The sequence below is a fragment of the Schistocerca serialis genome, chromosome 3 (genome assembly GCF_023864345.2).
Source record: "Schistocerca serialis cubense isolate TAMUIC-IGC-003099 chromosome 3, iqSchSeri2.2, whole genome shotgun sequence".
In the NCBI taxonomy this organism is placed as follows: domain Eukaryota; kingdom Metazoa; phylum Arthropoda; class Insecta; order Orthoptera; family Acrididae; genus Schistocerca; species Schistocerca serialis.
Window position 1 is genome coordinate 797,174,351 of NC_064640.1, and position 20,431 is coordinate 797,194,781.

Below are 20,431 nucleotides of genomic sequence, written 5' to 3' on the forward strand. Positions count from 1 at the left end.
CATCTCGGGAACTCTTATACTGTTGGCAAACCCTATTTTACGCACAGCGGACTCACCAAAAACCACATTCAACATTTCTAAAACTTTTTAGCATTTTGTTCCACTTTTATAGCAAAATTTAATGCAAATGCTCTGGCCCATTTTTAAAATAAATCGGTAATCGCCATTCGAAGCAAACACGTGTAACCTTCTTCAATATTGACTACAGACTATACATCTCATACAGCTACCAACGAACACGTACGTTTAAAAAATGTTTACCAATATAACTACGAAAAATCGCGCGAATCAGACGAATACAACCAGCTAAATTACAAAATTCCCGATAGTTTTTTGATCACATGTCGTATAGGTCATGAAAAGATTATAAGTGCGCTGGTTATACTGGGTGTCCAGAAAAGGACTCCCTGATTTCGAAATTAAATATCTCGAAAACAAAGATCGATAGAGGAATGCAGTAAACGGTATATTTATTGTGAAAGCTGTAAGAAGTTTATACAGCAGTTTGAAATAATAGCTACAAAAGCTGCTAACACATGGCTCTGTACGCTGTACAGCTCATATCAGCATACATAAGTGAAATAATCGTATGAAAACAATCTTTGCAAACAATCACATCACAACGTTTTCAAAATGTTCACCATTGGCACTACAGAGGTGGCGCAAACGAAGAATGAAATTCGTCATCACATTTCGTAGTGTCTCAACCGAAATGGATTCACATGCCACAGAGATCGCCGATTCAAGCTCGTCCATCGTGGCGGGATGCTTTGGGTAGACCATGTCTTTCACTGTGCCCCACAAAAAAAAGTCACAGGGAGTCAAATCCGGCGAATATGGAGGCCAATCCATGCCTGCAACAGTAAATTTGGGATATTCCAAATCAATGACTCGATTCCCGAAGTATTCCTCAAGAAAGCGAAACACTTGTTCGGCCCGATGTGGTCGGGCTCCATCTTGCATAAACCATTCAGTACCTGGTCGATCCTCTAACGCTTGCTGTGTGGCGACAAATTGTTCCAAAATTGCAACGTAACGTGCACCAGTGACCGTTTCTCGAATGAAAAAAGTGCCAATAATGCCTCTGCTGCATACTGCAGCCCACACAGTAACTTTAGGAGAATACAGGGGTTTCGCTTCACACCAATATGGCTTTTCGGAACCCCAAAATCGCCAGTTCTGCTTATTCACGTATCCATTCAGGTGGAAGTGTGCTTCATCTATAAACCAGATGCAGCCAACATCAAATCCTTCACTATCAATCATTGTGAGCATCTGATCAGCAAAGGCAACCCTTTGTTGCACAGCTCGTAGGAGTATGGCCTGGTGCGTTTGAATTTTGAATGGCAACATGTGTAGGCTCTTTCTCAGTATTTTCTGCGTGCTGGAACGCTTAAAACCAGTCTCAGATGCAATTCTACGGACAGATGACATTGGATTTCGCTGAATAATTCCAGAAACTGTGGCGATATTTTCAGGCGTAACTACGGTTTGCTTGCGGCCAACATGCCCCACTAGATCATCAGTTACGCTGCCTGTTTTGCGAAGAGCGTACGAATGGTTTTCGCATCGGGTCCTTTTGGAACATTAAATCGTGCTTGAAAACTTCGCCTTGTTGACGTATGACTCTCTTCTAACCTGTGGTACTCTAGCACCACAAAAACGCGTTGTTCAATGGACTACATGGTTTTAATCTCTTCCTTCGGTACGCTAACCTCCTTTCACGTTTCAATAGTGGAACTGATCGTTCTGGGCGTCGGATAACTATCTATACTAGGCATTACGTATGGCGATTACAGCGCCATCTGTTAGCAGCTTTTGTAACTATTATTTCAAACTGCTGTATAAACTTCTTACAGCTTTCACAATAAACATACCGATTACTGTATTCCTCTATCGATCTTTGTTTTCGAGGTATTTAATTTTGAAATCAGGGAGTCCTTTTCTGGACACCCTGTATCTCTGAAAGATACCATTTAAAGAGGGGCACATAATTTCAAAACGATCCACTGGAAGACAGGCTGCTTGACAACAAACAGTCCTCTCTGTAAGAGTCCGAGAAGGTTCTCATTCATACGGCACTCACGCGAAGCGAATTTTGAAACGTGTGAGGAGTTGCGTCCTGGCAGAGACGACACGACACTGGCTCCAGTGGAGGCAGTGCAGGTTTCGAGGCGGCGATTGCAGCCATATGGCGCAGGAAGCGAGTGAGACCTGCGAGGGCGATGAGCGAGATAAGCGGCGCACACACCCACTTTGAGGAACAACCTTCCTGAATTGCCCCTAATTGCTTTTAGCCTGTTTAAATAATGCATGAAGGCCGGGCAGCGGCACTTAGGCGGCGCTGCAGCGCGGCCTAACTTATTACTAAAATACATCGCACACAATGACACTGCCGGCCGCGCGCAGATAAGCTACCGCGTGCTCTACTCTCTTTCCCAGCCACTTGCCATCGATTGAAGTTAGGCTTATCTACCGCTGTCTGATGCAAGCAGGCACCCGCTAATTCGTCTAAATAAACGTCAACGGCAACTATTTACGGCAGAGAGTTACACGACGTGGAAAAACGAGTGCCACACTTGTGATGAAGAAAACGCTAGGCTATCTGCAGGTAAAACTCAGTAAACTGCTTTAGAGACTGGAATGTCAAAGTCTCTTCCTGAAGCTACTAACTAACTGATTTGTTTACTCGTGTCAATTCTAAACTTGCGACAGATTCTTATATTCCAATCCGCGAGTGCTGTTGGTGACATGGCCAGCCCGTTATTGGCGTGAGTCTTTATGTTGGATGGTGGAGAGAGGGGGGGGGGGGGGGAGCTTCAGAGGGAGGGCACTGGCCGATGTCTCACTCTCGGCTACGAGTATTTGCCAATCGCTCTCGCATATGTTACAGCGTTAATATACGACGAGCGTACAAAAAAGTAATGATATCTGCCTAGGCACTGTCGTTTAATCCTTTGCCTGCAAGATGTGACACAAACCAACAGACATCAGTTGCAGTAATGTTGTTTTAGAGAAGTGAGTTCAAGCTATGTTGATTTCAATTCCTGTCAAATGCAAAATTTGTGCTGTGATTAGAATTTTAAAAACAGCGTTGGCTACCATAGAATATCACAAGCAAGCGTATATTACGATAATTTTCCTAGAAGCTTCGGTCAGTTAAGATTGTAACTGTGCTACCTAACCGCGTTACCGTTACGTTAGGTGTGTTGCATACATATCGGGCTTTACTTCATATCGATAGCTTTGTTTGCGTACGCGATCAGTGTCTTACCACATACCCCTAGGAACTGGAAGCGGTGAACCGTCTAGAAACTGAGTGACGATATATAAAGGGCCGCGTAACCTACGCAACATTTTTGCTCTGCATTCTGATCCTCCTGTTTCTTACTTAAAAATAAAGAGTATTTATAGCTAAACTGAAATTGTCAATATTTAATTCAGGTTTTATTCAGAAATAGTTGATTTGTAACGTGAAACAGAGGGATGTTGTAGAAAAAACTGCAGATTTATGATATAGTACAAGAAAACGCAATTTCCTCAGAAAAAGGTAAAATTAGGAAAAACTGCAAAGCAAAAACATACCAAACATTTATTCAATACTTTGTCGAGCTTATATAAAACATGTTTCTGTTACTCATAAACAACTTTCGCCCTTATCAATAATAAAAGGAAACTCTTGCCTTTGATCATGATGAAGAATGCTCTATTGCACACAAAAAACAACAATAATAATATATATTACTTTTATTTTTGTGTATGTAAACTGTACTTGCATCAGAGGTAATTTCTTTGGTTACATAAAAGCGCAGAAGTTACTCGATCAACTAATTTTTATTACTTATAAAATGCAATTCGTATTTATAGGGATACGGAATACACGATGGACTAACACTGAACCACGTGCGGTTCGAGTGATGTGGAAAGCACACAGACAAAGAGAAGTCGTCGGCTTCCAGTTCCTCTCTCGTACATTCATTTTTATATCTCTTTCCTACTAATGCTTCCAATACTACCGGTATTTACTACGTCACTTATGTATTGCACCAACACGACCGAACCGTACTTTCGGCAGAGCGCAGGTCTAGCTTTGATACAACAGGAAATTATTTTCGCGACGACATTCCGAAAAGTGATGTCACTTGTATTGCCTGCTACACACATGATAATAAGCAACGAAGACTGGAATGGAAGCAACACACTCACAACTTGACGATGAAAACTTAATTACTCACGAAGCGAATGAGAAAATGTAACAATTAATGGAATGGCGCAATGCACACTCACATAATCTTCATGATGACACTCGAATGACTAGCTAGATGCCCGAGAATACAAGACAGTAGATAGAGTGGCCCTGCGTATACGCCCGTGAACTTGTCAATGAACCTACACGAATGACAATATGTGACAATGAATGCGATGGAGCCACACGCGCTGGCATCAACTTCACTATGAATGGTCAGGACGTTGTTTCTTTACATTTATTTTTGAGAAAAAAAGAAAAGGACTAATTTTCGTCAAACTTTTACCCAGTTAACTCCAAATTAATGCAGTATCTACGCCGAGGCATTACAGGAGCTCCGTCCAGCTGTCAAAAACAAGGCGAGATATGCTGTCGTGGAAAGACTGTTTCATTGTCGACATCTCCCGCCTGCACATACATTATATTTAGCACATATTTAGCATTGATCCTAAAATACTACTTTTGCGCCATATTATTTTCTCCTCTGTCCATTATTGATAGAATATCTGACTGGAAAATCTTCTGGAAACGGCAGTCAATTTCTATAGGCAGTGATGTTCTATAGTATGAAATAATACGTGGAAGAGTAAATAAGCATACGTTTTAAACATATTTAAAGTGAGCACGAAGACAAGTGCTTCAGAAGTATTATTTGTGCACTGTGTTCTTACTTTCCAGGTTACGCTCGTACACTGAAGTAAGAGCTCAAACCTCTTTCTACCATTTAAAAATCCGGAGAGAGTAAATAGATGTTTCTTTCCCATGCATTATCATCTCGCCATCGACAGGATTCTAAACTAAAAATAACGTCTAAATACATTTTTTTATGTCTCACATATCATGTTAGATGGAGTTTTCACTTGTAATATGTGAATGCATCCAAACTTTTAAAAAATTTTCTCCATAGCTGAAACAAATTTTCGTGTTCGCTAAATCTAGTCCTATTGCTGGTGACATAAAACAAGAAATATACATGTAGAGTTGATATGACTTATGCGGAGCTTCGTTCTCTGCGTCTCCTTACATTTATGTTCTTGTAGATGGAACAAAGTGGGTCTACCACCTCTACTGACCTCCAGAAAACATTGAAGTTCCAGACTGTATGGAGACCATAACTGGTACAGGATAGATTTGCATTAAATATTTCAATTTTCAAGCAGTCTGTTTCAAAGTTCGTCCAAGTCACCGTATATCAAATTTCTCTTCGTTTCCTAGCTCTTTAGATTTCGTGCTGTCACTTGTATTAAACTGGACTCGCATTCGGGAGGACGCCGGTTCCACGTCCGGCAATCCTGATTTAGGTTTTCCGTGATTTCCTTAAATCGCTTCAGGCGAATGCCGGGATAGTTCCTTTGAAAGGCATGGCCGACTTCCTTCCCCATCCTTCCCTATCCCGATGGGTCCGATGATCTCACTATTGGGTTCCCTTCCCCGAATCAACCAACCAACCATCACTCTTATTAAGAGCTTTCATCTTTGTTGAAATATTATGTGAAATTATTTCTGAGATATACCAAATCACACATACCAAGTCTACCTACATAGTGAAGCAGCCTTTGATTTCAAATTGAACTACAACTTTTTTAAGGTTAACTCGTGAAAAATAGATTGTTGTGATATAACAAATGTCAGGACTTACAGTGAAGTTTTCGAATAAATACCTGGGAAACGTGAGGCCTACGTTTGGGACACAGACACAGGTTGGTTTTATCCCCGTTAAGTGGTTTACATAGAAATGGAATTCCACAGAATTTGGCTAGACAGTTGTCATACATTCAGGCTATCTTTTGCTTAAAGTTTCGCTATGGGTGATGAAAAGTTTTATAGCAACGCGCTCCGCTTTTCTTTATCTTCTGAAACATCTGATAAACGTTGATATTAATTGTAGCTATATTGACCTATTACAGTTTTCAGCCCCCAGAGTGTAAATGCGCAGGTTGTTAGATCGAATGAACTCACAAAAAATTGCAACATTTGTGAACTCAGCCTACCTTACAATTTATTCCACACAAGGAAACGGTGATTGAGTAACTAGTACTTTATTTGTGTAAATAACAGTTTCAATATTGGTATCCATTTCGAATTGTTGAACCATTTTCCAGACAAGACTTTAAGAAATGTTGCGCAGTGGACATTCTTTGCGACCACTTCGCATAATGACCCACTATATTGTCGAGACGCGAAGCGTGGAAGAAGCCTAAAGAAACAGTGTCACGAACTATTCCCTTCCCTCGACACTGAATTTGCCACATTTTGTGGCTGCAGGATGCGAGTTGGTGCTCGTTCACCGTACGACCCTCTGCGTCATTCGGGTCTTTGCTTGCGAGGGTCGTAAAACTCCGATCCGTGCCATTAAGTGGCCTTTTTGCATGTATCACTGCTTTACTGCTACCCTGCTCCGCCTCTTGCCGTTTCGTCATCCTGCACCCTTTCTCAGTGCCCCGTCAAACTATTTTCTTTTAGGAACGTTTCTCTAAAAACACCATGTGGCAGCTATTTGTTTAACGGCTATTCCAATACACGTGTCTTAACCCACTTCGGAGATTCACTGATTCTGATGAAAGGAAGGGAGGAAGAAATGACAGGTATAGCGTCCAGTCAATTTGGAGGACATTAAAAACGGAACATTAGCCCTGATTAGATGCGAATTGGAAGAGGCTTTGTTGAAGGATCCCTCCCAGCATTCGCAGGAAACGATTTCGGGCAACTATAGAGAACCGTCGGCGGAATGATCAGATGGAATCTTTAATCCCGTTGCTGTCTGCACTTCAAGTAAATGCCGGAGTGGCTCCCTTCAAAACGCTGCGGCCTGTTTCCAACAACATCCTTGTTCAGTCTGAGTTTGTACTCAACGGATTATTAAACCTTGTTCTCCCTTCCTTCTGCTACTCCCGAGTTCAGTCCTGACAAACGAGTCACACTTTTCAATACATAATTTTAGTGCTCAACTAGTATCCGGCAACTTCTCGTATATTGCTTGACTGTTCCAGTAACTTACACAGATATCTTTATTGCAGTTTGAATTGATCATAACTCCGCCTACAAAGTTCTAGAACTTGATGAATGTTATCCACTGAGTGTTTTATAGTGATCTCCGGTGTACCGTTACAGGATGATCCTTTCAGTTTGTTACCACAGTTTAGTTCGTGACTACACTGCACTGAGCGCAGCTATACACGTGCGGAAATGCGTGTATTACGAAATCCGTGTCGTGTTTACGAACAAAACATTTATAATGAAGAATGGAAATGATGGGTAGATTTAGACAGATGGAAGTGGGGACTGAAGCAGATTTCGAAGAGCATAGCGTATGTAACCAAAAAGGCTCGATGAAAAATAAAAGAAGTTAATAATATCCAAGCTTTTAAACTGGCTGTAATCATACTTTATCGTGATGGGTGTTATTTACTATATCACTGTTCATGAAAGAATCATAAATGAAGGCACATGTGTTCGAAGTAAGGATATAGTACTAGCCAGTACTTTAACGGAGAACAGTGTTGCACACGTCGTATGTAATACCATATTTTGCACTAATCTGAAGCAAGTTATGCAGTAGGAAATATACGTGCCATATTGTAGTTTCGTTATATCATGACAAAAATTTTGTGTACTTGTATGGTGCTTTTGCTTCTTCTTCTTATTTATACAGTCAAATTCCATCAGCAAAATTGGGATCTAAACCTCGGTAGAAAGGTAAGAATGACGAATAGCGTGTGGATCCCCGTCGACAACCAGATCAATAGACGCAAGTGCATGTTCGGACAGGCCTTTATCAGATGAAGAAATAGGACGCACCTTTTCAAAAAGAACTCTCAACAGTTTCGTTAAGAGGTTTAGCGGAACCATGAAAAATCTAAATATTTATACCCTCACAGCAACCTGAGTCCTGCTCCTCTCAAATGGTAGCTGGGAAACTAAAGAAGAAGCCAAGACGCTATATGAGTAAGCAAAAAGTTTTGCGGAAATTTACTGTGGCTTCCAACTCTTCGTTCTTAAATTATCATTTGAGAGAGTCATACACACAGTAACACCACCACTGCCACAGAGAAGGCTCATACACTTCAGTGATGATATTGATGATGACTGAAGTGGGTGTGTCACACAGTAACACCACCACTGCCACAGAGAAGGCTCATACACTTCAATGATGATATTGATGATGACTGAAGTGGGCGTGTCTTCTCTAACTCAGTGGTGGTCCCACTGATGATGATATATTTCTGGCACACGATAAAAAGAAACTCTGGCTCCACAACAGAAAATATTGATCTAACAGAAAATTGTTCACACACGTAAGAATCAGCTGAAGTGCTAAGGCAAATTGACTGGTTACTAATTAAAACATCCAAGCCGTACGACAAGAGTGATACAAAGTATGGGGTCATTGTTACTGAAGTTTAACAATAGACAGTAGAGGAAATCGAATCATGCATCAGGACTGCAAATAATTTGCAGGTAGCTTCGAGACAGGCCTAATAACATCTCGGATGTGCTGCTTCCGCGACCTCAGGAACAGTAGTCCAGAGAGTTTCAAGACAGACTCGTTTTGTTTGCTGAATGAACATAGATACCTAAAAGGGATGTTAAAGGCAGTTGTGTGCTTATCCTTCCTACCATTTGGTAGCCACATTTTTAACGTTAATTTTCAACTGTTAAACAACAGTGACATGCAGCTTCGTTTGTTGACAGGCGCAGGTCGAAATAAAACCACCCTGGCAGAGATAGGTGAGATTGGGTTTAACGTCCCGTCTACATCGAGGTCCTTAGAGACGGAGTAAAAGGCTGGGGAAGGTTCAAAGGAACCATCATGGCATTTGCCCGGAGCGATCTACGGAAATCTCGGGAAACATAAATGTGGATGGCCGGACATGGGTTTGAAACGTCATCCTTCCAAATGGGAGTCCAGTGTGCCGACCATTGCGCCACCTCGCTCGGTGCCAATGTGGTGTGTCATTTCGGACATAATGTCACACTTTCACCTCTTTCATCAATTTTACGTCATAATACTAAATAGTTTGCACGTATTCGCGATGGTGAAGGATGTACCCGCCGCCGAGAGCTGTATGTTTCCCTGACGCTGACGCTGGAATGACGAGCCTGTCCTTGGCTCGTGGTGGTGCAGTTTAGACAAAATTTGTCATCCCTGCGGTTCCTGTAAGAGAGAGAAATATATATTACCACTCGTGTCGATTGGTCCTGTCTGGTGTAACCTGAAAAAGAGAAAGACACACTCTGTTGAGGGATTAGTGAAACTTAATCCCTCAGCAGGTCAGGCCAACGCGTGGTTGGCCTGTGATGAGGTTGTTGGTCCAGTCCACGGATGAGCCGGTTGCGGGAGCGTCCCGTCTTCACGTAGAATGTATGTTTCCCTGCTACATTTCCATTATCAACCTCTTTCCTACACTGCCCCAAAATAAAAGTCACATTCCAGTTAAAATCTTGTTTGAAACTTCTCATACAAATAAGCATCAAAAACGACTATGTCCTAGAAACAAATGGCTCATTCACTCCAACATCTTAGATCAGTCCACACTGGCTTTTGAAATGTTCTTATTTTGGTAGAGAGTATAGCAATTTTAGCGTCTAGGACTCGACAAGTGGGACCAGCTTGTTAATTGTAGTGCGTAGGTGCTACCTTGCGGCAAGGAGAGATGAGGCGGAGCTGAGTAGAAAACACTCCAAAAAGAAGGCTGTTTGAGGATTACCTTCCCATCGACGCCGAGCTCGCTAGAGACGGAGTACTATTTCGGATTAGGTACCGAAAGGGAAGGCAATCTACAAAATTGTATTCAAAGAAACCATTTCAGAACTTTATATGTAAAATGAATGTGGAGAGGGGAAGGAAGGAAAGGAAAGGGAGGGAATCACTGCTGTTAGCCACATCGAGACATTACGAGGAATCAGCGGTGACAAATGAAAATGCGTACCGGAGCGGGATTCGAACCCGTGATCTTCTGCTTATTAGGCAGGTGCGTTAACCACTGCGCCATCCGGGACATAGTATTAGCGTAACTGTCCGGTGTAAATCGGCATGCTTCATGGCCGATCCACATTCCCATCGAGCGACAGCTATCCGCAGTCCCTGTCAACTTCCTCCATGTTCGCTCTCTGAGATTCCCACAGGAGGTCGGACGTGTCCCAAATAACAGACACCACGCGTTTATATCGTTTCAGAACTACAAGAAATCTAGGAAATCCACGGAAACACTACGTCAGATGCCAGACGGAGAGTTGGATCCTGCTCATTTCGAATGCAAAATTAGTGTCTGCACCACTGAGCCATCTTGCTCAAACTAGAGTAACCAAACTAGATCTCAGACAACAGTCCCCCAAAATGTGCTTTTTAGGTGTTTCCCCCTTCCATGTAGCTCAGTTTTCGACTGATCCCTCTTTAGGAGAAAAACATAAGACAGAAGTAGTTAAAGACGAGAACATCATCCACGGACCGATTTTCGTTTACGGTATTAATTCTTTAGAGTGAGATGACTCTGTGTGGTGAGGAAAAGCATTCACTTACAGAAATCTGGTGCCACATGCATGATTATCAAACACACATCAGGCGTGAACGCTGAAAATCGTGATAAAATTCGCAAATTCGCGAGGAACATTTCAACTCTTTTATGTGCGTTTTTTCAAACCTCAGAAATGAATGACGATATTTTTCCTTCTATCAGTTCTAACAACCCTACCACAACAAAGATCAAAATTTAATAATGATTGTGGTGTTGCTCACGCTCCTAAATACTGCATTTTCGGGCAACAACAAAGTTATTATGTGGCAGGTGTCATTAGATCACAGTTAATAAAGTCATTTCATGTAATAATAAATAAACTAGGCACTCATCTTTTCGTATTTCCCACGCTGGTCTCGTTGTAAATTATCATTGCTCAATCGTCGAAAATCTAGGTGGTGATGATTCCAAGCTCGGATGCAAAGAGGCCTAGGTTTTTATTCTGCGATATTCAAAAGTTTTATAGATGTGTTTCACAAACCATTCTTGAAGATTACCCTTTTGCAGGACAATGGTGATGTAAAAAAGTAATCAGCACTACGAATTTAAGTTGCACTTCTTTTTTTATTACTTTTGTTGCAATATCACGTAACACACAAAACATCACTTCACAATACAAAACATACTTGAAAACATCGTCCTCACTGTTAAAGTTCACATTTTATAAACTGGCTACAATATGCGTCTTTCCAACATGACGTCCAATTCTTGACTTTCTAAAGGTCCGACTCTCTAACAACTAACTAATAACCGCTTACGCGCCCAAAAATCAAAGTTAAAAGTACGTCAAAGGTAATAGTGACAAAAGAAAGAATACACACAAGAATAATATCATTGCAATATAAACATATCGATGTATCAAAAGTGAAATCAAATCTGAATGTTGTCTCAGAAACATGTTAAGTAGTTAACAGAAAAACAGTAGAATATTGCTGGTATCGAGAGGTTGAGTTGAGGTGCCGTAATGGTTACGTAACTCAAGTACCATTACACAGTCCATGATTCTTATTCCTCTGCACCCTTATCCGTGCAATCGTAAGTGATTGATATCTTTCATAAATGTAATGTCGGCGAAACGTTAGACCGTACCTTCTTCCGTTTTTATGCAGCCGCTGCTTTCTAACTTCGCCATGAAAGTGACGCTACACAGCAAACGAGAAGATAAGTAGAATCACGTCTCATCTCGGATGATTAAGGAATGATTTCCTTGTAACAGAGGGATTGATGTTTTCGACGCTGGCGGGATCTTAATCACTAACGATTTCATTTCTGCAAAGCTAAACTCCCTTCAGCTTCATTGCTCGTACGATTAAGTGCTGTACATGCCAAGCGTTTTCTGGCATGATCTGTATTATACCTACGTTCATACCGACTTCAAAGTAGAGAAGGAGCCAGCTCTGTTGGTCGCAGGTAGCGGCGTGGTGTGAGAGTCGGCAATAGCAGGCGGCTTTGCGGCCAACCCTTCCCTCGAGCGCCTATTGCAGTTCGCTCGCCTGTGAGTGATCGCGACATTAAAAACAGCTTCATCACGGAACGGAACCTCGACTCAGTACTTACACAGACAAAAAACGCTTTGCCGCAATTTGTCAGTCGTCGTAATAAAATATTGCTCGGCTCGCACTTCTATGACCGCGCTGGTGATATATTATTTGGAGTGGTAGCTTTGTAAATGACGTCTGTGTTGTGAATAATTATTGGGGGATTTACATTTTATAGCGGGGTAGTCAGGGGTGCGTGAAATGGGTGCTAATCCGAACGCTGTTTATTGTGGTCGGTCGCCGAGTGCTAAGGACACTCGCCGCTTCAAATTTAATGTTATTCCAAACGTAAAATTATTATTAACGCTCGCCACTCAGAGGTGGAGCAACTTAGTGCTTGCAGCTTCAGTCCTTACTGTAACAATTGGCGCCCCCTTGATCACAGAAACGTCTGCAGCTGCTTCAACGGAAGCTGTTACCCGCTGCTACCCGCACGTGTCGTTCTCAAATAGATGATCTCAACACGCTTACCATACGATCGGTCGCCATAGGTTTGTTACGTGTATGCGTCCTTGGTATCAGATGTTCACTCCACGATGACAGTCATATAATTTGTGTAGCCAAAATCTTATTATCACATGATATCTTTCTATGTGATGCAAGAGGATTAGAGTGCACTAGTATAATTTTATTCCCTTCTTATTCCATCGGCAGACATTGCGTTTAAGAAAATCTGTCAGTACACCTGCGATTTAACCGGAATGTATTTAATTTTGATGTCATCATTATCAATAGAGGTGTATGTGAGAAGGAATAATAATAATTTTCGTGACTCCCTTAGAACATCGGCTCGCGGTGTTTTAAGCGCAAGCTTATAAATAGAGCACGAAGTCATTGCTGTAGCGTCTATCATTGGATGTCCATCGGGAATTCTGCATAAAGTCGTGACGAATTTCACAGATCTTGTTTAAATTTCCTCTAAATATAAATCCAACGTTGAGAGAGACCTAACGTGTCGACCATTATTTAAGAGTGGGACAACAGAGAATCTCGTAAGCAATCTCCCTTGGTGACACGTTACACGTAATTAGTTTGGTTCCGATGAACCGCAGCTTGGCATTTGCCTTCGGAACATCTAGATTTCTGTGGTCGTTCCACCTTGAATTACTCCCGATTGATTGCCTTAGACATTTGCGAGTTTGGAATGACGCCAGTGATTTTACAGCGATCATATAATCAAGCAATGTCGTAATCTTTCTTACCTTTCTGCGCATTACATCATGTCTGTATCATTTTGCACCTATTTATCCGTATTATACGTCCTCTTAGGGTTCCTCATGATCGATGGAAGCGGAATTCGTGTATATTCCTATAGAAGAGTTAATTGGTCTCCAAAAAAGTCAGCACTTAACTTCATGCAAAGGATATAGAGTCACAGAACTATACATCTTTCCTCCTTCCATTCTTATTGCACATCTAAATTCTTACTAATTTAGCAGTCTTACCGTGTGTATGCGTATGTCGTATACCAACATCATTTCTCTTCCATGTTTCATTCACGCTTGACACCATTTACGGTTGGCTCGGGGGAAGAACGGCTATTGGAGAACCTCCATTTGAAGTCTAATTTCCCTTATTTTGGCGGCATAGACATTTTGCGAATTGTGTTTGGAAGGAAGCAATTTTTGCTTGACTCTTAGTTAAACGTACGGTCAAGGAATTTTGACTGTGAACCTCTCCAGATTTCACAACGCCTCTCTTCTACCATCTACTATTTTAGTTGGATGAGCAACTCCCTGATGTTTTCACTCTTATTAAACAAACCTGTGACGAAATGTGCAGCTCTTCCTTATATCTTCAATATCTCCTTTACTAATCCTACCTGATAAGTGTTTCAGATTTACTAGCAGTATCCAAGAATTAGGGTTTGTGAAGTATTCGAAGCATTCTCTGACGTAGTCCGGAAACGTTGTCTTCAGTTGTCATGGGTTCGGGCATCCGTGATGATAGCATCGTGTGCGCCATCTATCTACAAAACTGAAACTCCAGCGCTTAACTATTCTTTTACTTTTTTGCCTATAACTCCCCAGGATAAGACACCAATATTTCAGTCTAAACTTGCTTATGTTCTAAAACTTTAATTCACTATTGGAATAGGTGCCAACGGACTTGTCACTCCTCTCGGGAAAGTGTAGACAGCAATTTTCTGTACAGTGTAATTGCCAGTAATGACACATTATGACGTCGAAGTCGTACTGGTCACTCTGAACACTGCAGATTCACTCAGTATTACAGTACGACGTTTTACAGGTGAAGAGGGTGCGAGGGGGAGTTTCCCTTGTCAGAAATCCGTCGAACGAGTGTTTCGTAAGCCACTTCTCTCTTGGATGAACTACACTTCCTTAAGGGCCTTCCAGTCCTTTTCAGCCTGGGATGTGATTCTCCTACTACTTATTTTATCTGGGAATTCCACTTCAGGTCGCACCGGATGATTACCCCTAGGTGTTTTACGGTAGTTACTATTTCCAGCGACATGTCGCCTGTAGTGTAATCCAACAGTAGTAGATGTCTTCATTTGTTTATGGTTGCAATTCTTTTGAAACTCGCCGCCATTAAAAAGGTACTGAAACTATGAAGACAGCTGTAAATACAGGGAAAGTGCAAAATATAGTGTTGGACAAGCAGAAATGAGAGGTGTGGAAAATACGTGACACTACAGGCTTGCCAGAAGAAGTATGTGAACACCTCATGTAATGCGGAATCGGCCACAAAATGCTACGAGAGGCGGAACCGCCAGAAGTAATAAAGCAGGGCGAGAGTGCTGTGTTGTTAGTAGAGAAGCAGTAAAAGCGCGATGGGTAGGTCAGAACCATCAAGGACATTTCTTTCGTCTAAAGCTGCCAAAGTCGACTGTCGATGGCGTGATCGTGAGGTGGAAACATGAAGAAATAACCACCACTAAGCCATGACCAGTGTCCATCAGGTACTGCGGAGGGAGATTGTGAAACTTCTCATGAAATCAACGGAAGGGATCACTCGGTAATTCCAAAGTGCTAACAGTGACCACAGTGACTGTGCGCAGTGTGGTATCGTACATTATCGATACCGCACCAAGCAGAACGCATCCCAAGGTTGGCAGTAAACCATGCGACGGCCTCATCAATCCGCGGCAGGCTTGAAGTCACACCTCTTGCTATACCAGGGAACAGCGCTACCACCGAGACGGCTTAATGGAACGCGGAGCACAGATGTCATCCAATTTCATTGCGGAGTTCGTAGAGTGCATTAGCGGCCTTATTCGTTGTTTCTCTTAGGGCAGCTGATAAAATATCGATAAATCTATATGTCTCTTCTTACAAGGATCGATAATAGCATCGATATCTCTTTTCAAGAAATATTGATATCGAAATGGCAATATCGAATACCGTTATTTTTATTTTATATTATATTTTTTTCGCAATTTTCAGTAAATATTCGAAATTGAAGTAGAACATGATTTTACTTTCACCGTGTGAACGTGTCTTACTACTTTTTTGAGCTTTCATCGCGTACAGTATTTTTCTTTGACTGTGTGAAGCAAGTACAGGTGGCACAAAGAGTTTCGATTGCACTGGTAGATGGTGGTGTGAATGGAATAGTAAGATTGCCGATGTGAAGGAATAGCACACCAGTTGCGTTAAAAACCAAATTTTAATGCCACTAGTGTCCTCTTTCTTTACAGCGGCATTCTTCAAAAACAGTTGCTGAAAATGATGAAGAGAAATCTAAATGGCAAGAGTGGTCCTTGCAGTGGACGGAGACGTGTGAAGGGAAATGCTGCTGTAATCGGCGCTCCGTGCTAACAGCAGAAACAGCAACGTTTAACTTCACACGCAATTTTGACACTGCCACTGCTATGTCCTGGCGTTTGCAGGGATGAAAAAAAACGGGGAAGTCGACATGAAGTATTCCGGATTAATCCGATATGTGATGAAACCGAACGACTGACCCATCCGACGTCTTTTATTGTGCAACTTACACGCAGTTACGTGCATCGTTTTCCATTCAGTTATTCTACGAAAGGGGATAAGCAGGCTGGTAGCTTGTTAATGTACAGAATATCTAACAACAAATCAATACTTAAATATACAGTTCTAAAACCGGCAGCATATTTACAATGTGCAGCTGATGTTTTAATATGCCGAAATGTCGATATACTTTTCATCACAATATCGACATAACGATACATTTTTCAATACGTCGACGGCCTGAATGACACTTTTTTAAATATCGATATATCGGATTCCCGATATATTGAAAAATCTCAACAGTCCTAGTTTCTCTGTACTGTGATCGTTTATGACGACTAGGTTCAGACTGAGAAATTTCTGGAATAGAGTTGGAGTTGCTGCATTAAAATAAACGGCAGTGTCAATCAGATTACGTGGACTTATAATTATTTTTGCTTCCTGTCTAAGCACCCACTTATTCCTCGGCTCCCATCTATGCCTGATCCAACACATAGGAAATTAGAAAGATTGGGGTATATTGGTCGAAGAGCTACTTATAAACTAAACATTTGTGCAGTCAGTGCTAAGCGACACTTGAGGTGATGTAAAGACCGACGTATTCGAAGTGAATGACTGAAAATGAGTGATTTTGTGTGATGATCACGCTGTGTCCCGTGGCAGACCGATGGAAGATTTCGGGTCTGGCGAATGCCAGGGGAACGTTACCTTTCATCATGTGTAATGCCAACAGTGAGGCATCGAGGCAGTAGTGTTACGGTATGGGGGTGTTTTTTATGGTTAGGGTGCTGTGCCAATTATTGTGCTTAAGGAAAGCTGGATGCGGGAGAATTTGAACGCATTTTACATCATTGTGCACTGAATACGGTTGAGGTACAGTTCGGAGACGATGGTTGTTAGCGTAAGCGTCACAATGTACCATGTCATAAAGCAGCACCTGCCCGGCAACAGTTTGTGGACGAAAACATTCCTCAAATGGACTGGCCTGCGAGTCCCGACCTTAATCCAGTGGAAGACCTTTGACGTGAGTTAGAATATCTACTTGGCTCCAGACCTCAGTGTGCGACATCACTACACTCTGTCGTCTCGGCTATCGAGGAAGAACGGACTGCCGTTCCTCCACGGACACTCAAACACCTCACTGAAAGTGAACCCAACAAAGATCAAGCTGTCATAGAGACGAAGTGTGGAAATACTCCATATTCATATCCACTAATAGCCGTCCGGATATTTTTTATCAAATGATTGTACATGAGAAAAGCATTGTTGGTGTCGAATAAGTTAAATTCTGACCAAAGGCAAAGGCGGAACTAACTTCTCGTCAATTTCTGGATGGCTTCGGAGAGAATCAGGCGAATTCTGCGGATCAGTTTGCTACTGTAGATGGGACGAATGTTCATCTTTTCACTCCGGAACTGAAAAAAATAGAAGACAGCAAACTGGACTTTTTCTACTGGGAAGATTATATCAAGTGTTTACTGGAATGCAAAAAGGATCCTCTTTGTTAATTATGTTGTAACGAGTAAACGAATAACTGGAAAATACTATGCACGTCGTCTGAACCAGCTAGAGCATCCGACAATTTCGCACGCTGTATTGCCTGTTTGCACAGCTAAACAGATCTGTGTCTTGGATATATATTCATTCTAACGAAGTGGGTATGGCAATGGAAGGCGGATATATTGCACACCTTCTAGAATCAAACTTTTTGGGAATGAATCGTCTCACAGGATAGAAGTTGGACAAAGTACATCGGCTTAAAACGGCATTACGTCCGAAATAAGTGCAATTTTATTCATGAATTAGTTCCTCATTGCTACGTAATGAAATTTTTGCTGTGCCCTAGTATGCCGAATGGTGGTGGTGTTTAGTGTTTAACGTCCCGTCGACAACGAGGTCATTAGAGACGGAGCGCAAGCTCGGGTTAGGGAAGGATTGGGAAGGAAATCGGCCGTGCAAAGGAACCATCCCGGCATTTGCCTGAAACGATGTAGGGAAATCACGGAAAACCTAAATCAGGATGGTTGGAGACGGGATTGAACCGTCGTCCTCCCGAATGCGAGTCCAGTGTGCTAACCACTGCGCCACCTCGCTCGGTAGTATGCCGAATGGAATCATTATGATTTTCGTTTCGGGGCCAAACAATGGAGTTTTAAGTGTAGGAGCGGAGTTACTGTCGCGTCAGGTGACATTTTTCGTCGTTTCTCTTAAATCACTGCAGGAGAAAGCCGATATTCTTCCCCCGCCCATATTCAACTGATGCAGTGCTCAGTCTCTAACGTTCTCTATGTCGACGAGACGTTAAACTCGAACTTCTCCTTTTCTCATTTCATGGTGCATGTGTCTACAGCGCAGTTGAACGTTCGGAACTTCGCCTTGCGGTTTCCAGCAATCATAGATGAGGCAGAACGGGACTACTTTCTGCAACAACTTATAATGTTTTACAGCAGTAATTCTCTTGTAAACAGGATGTCATAGGTGAGATTTGCGATCAAGACAGTGGTTTTCTTGCGACTGCATGAATTACCTTCGAGTCGAAACAAGAGCTGAGCGTGAAGTTTTTGCTGGCCGTGCCGGCACGTACTCACAAATGTTCCGCGACAAAGGACACACTTTCTTCTGCAGTGGGACGCCATCAGCTCACCACGGAACTGCGAGCTGTCTCTTGAGAGGCTCATCTGATTATATGCTCTGCAGCTCCATCATCGAGTGTTACGTGATCCCAATGAAAAATACAATATTTCGTAAACGATACTATTGAAACAAAAAACGTGTTCCATCTCTTTGACACGCGCATTTCACCAAAACTGTGAAGCACTTTTCTTCTCCCAAACGAATACCAAAATCTAGTATCTATGTTGATTATGTTCGTAAGATGTACCCCCTCGAGTTCGATAGCTCACTAAACGGGAAGTAATTTGTTAAAAGTGACACGTGGTTCATTTATAATTTGTAGAGGCTGTTCAGTAACACATGTGGGTAAGTTTTCTCCGTTAATCCTTCACGTAACATAAGGGGCGATCAAAAAGTTTCCGTTTGAAGGTTTGGTGCAGCGTATATGCATCGTAGCTCGACTCCGATTGGTGTATATAATCACCGACATGTAAGTAATGGATTAGTGTGACAGTCATGTCTTTCCGACTTGCGTACGGTAAATGCGGACACGTGTACCACGACGGCGTTATTATCAACATTATTTCCATTCGAACATGCCGCGCAGGATAGCCGCGTGGTCTTGGGGGCCTTGCCACGGTTCGCGCGGCTCCCCCCGTCGGAGGTTCGAGTCCTCCCTCGGGCATGGGTGCGTGTGTTGTCCTTAGTGTAAGCCAGTTTAAGTTAGATTCAGTAGTGTCTAAGCCTAGGCACCGATGGCCTCAGCAGTTTGGTTCCCCAGGAACTTACCACAAATTTCCAACAATTTTCCACTCAAACATGACCAACGTGCTGTTATTCTTTTCTTAGCTGCCGAAGGACAAACATAGGTACATACGCATCAGAGAATGAAGAATGTGTATCTCCAACTAACGCAAAACGCCCGTGATAACTGTGACAGGGAATGTTGCTGCTTCGTGTTAACGGACGTCTCCATATAGGAAATGTCCTAACCCAAAAGTTACGCCAACTCAATTGGGAGACGATCGACACACGTCATGTAATCCTGATCTCGATTATCATCAAAAAAACTTTCAATGGTCGAAAATTCCTGTCGGACGAGGGTGTACAGCAGGCAGTTACGATCTTCTTCACGCAGCCGGACTGTGTTTTACCTAACGGGTATCTTCAACCTGGTACGTCGGTCGGATGATTGCCTCAATGTTCACAGAGATGTTGTCTGACGGCATACCTATTCTGGACTGTACGGCCTTTCAACGGAAACTTTTTAATCGTAACTTTTATTTTTACATTAACTTACGACAATAAATTGATGAAGTTGTCAACTCACACTGAAGAATATACACGCCAACACTGTGTATACGAGTAGCATGAACGTGATCTTCCATATACATTTCGTGATGGATACGGTTTCCCAAACCTAGATCGAAACCGTTTAGCGACTTATGTAGATTTACGAATATGTCAACGTAATTTTTTTGCGTTCCGCTGTATCTGTATGCCACACAGTAGAGGGTACTTTGCACCGGCATTTCTCCCTCCCTTTCCTATTTCACTCTCAAACAAAGTTCG

The 20,431-nt window shown here is 42.2% G+C and overlaps 1 protein-coding gene and 1 non-coding gene across 2 annotated transcripts in view; one reads left to right on the forward strand and one right to left on the reverse strand.

Annotated features, from left to right (window-relative positions):
* LOC126471234 (homeobox protein B-H1-like) overlaps positions 1–20,431 on the forward strand; it is a 177,303-nt gene that overhangs the window by 121,997 nt on the left and 34,875 nt on the right. The window lies entirely within an intron of this gene.
* On the reverse strand, positions 10,173–10,245 carry Trnai-aau (transfer RNA isoleucine (anticodon AAU)). Its single transcript has one exon. It is a non-coding gene; the product is annotated as a tRNA-Ile (tRNA).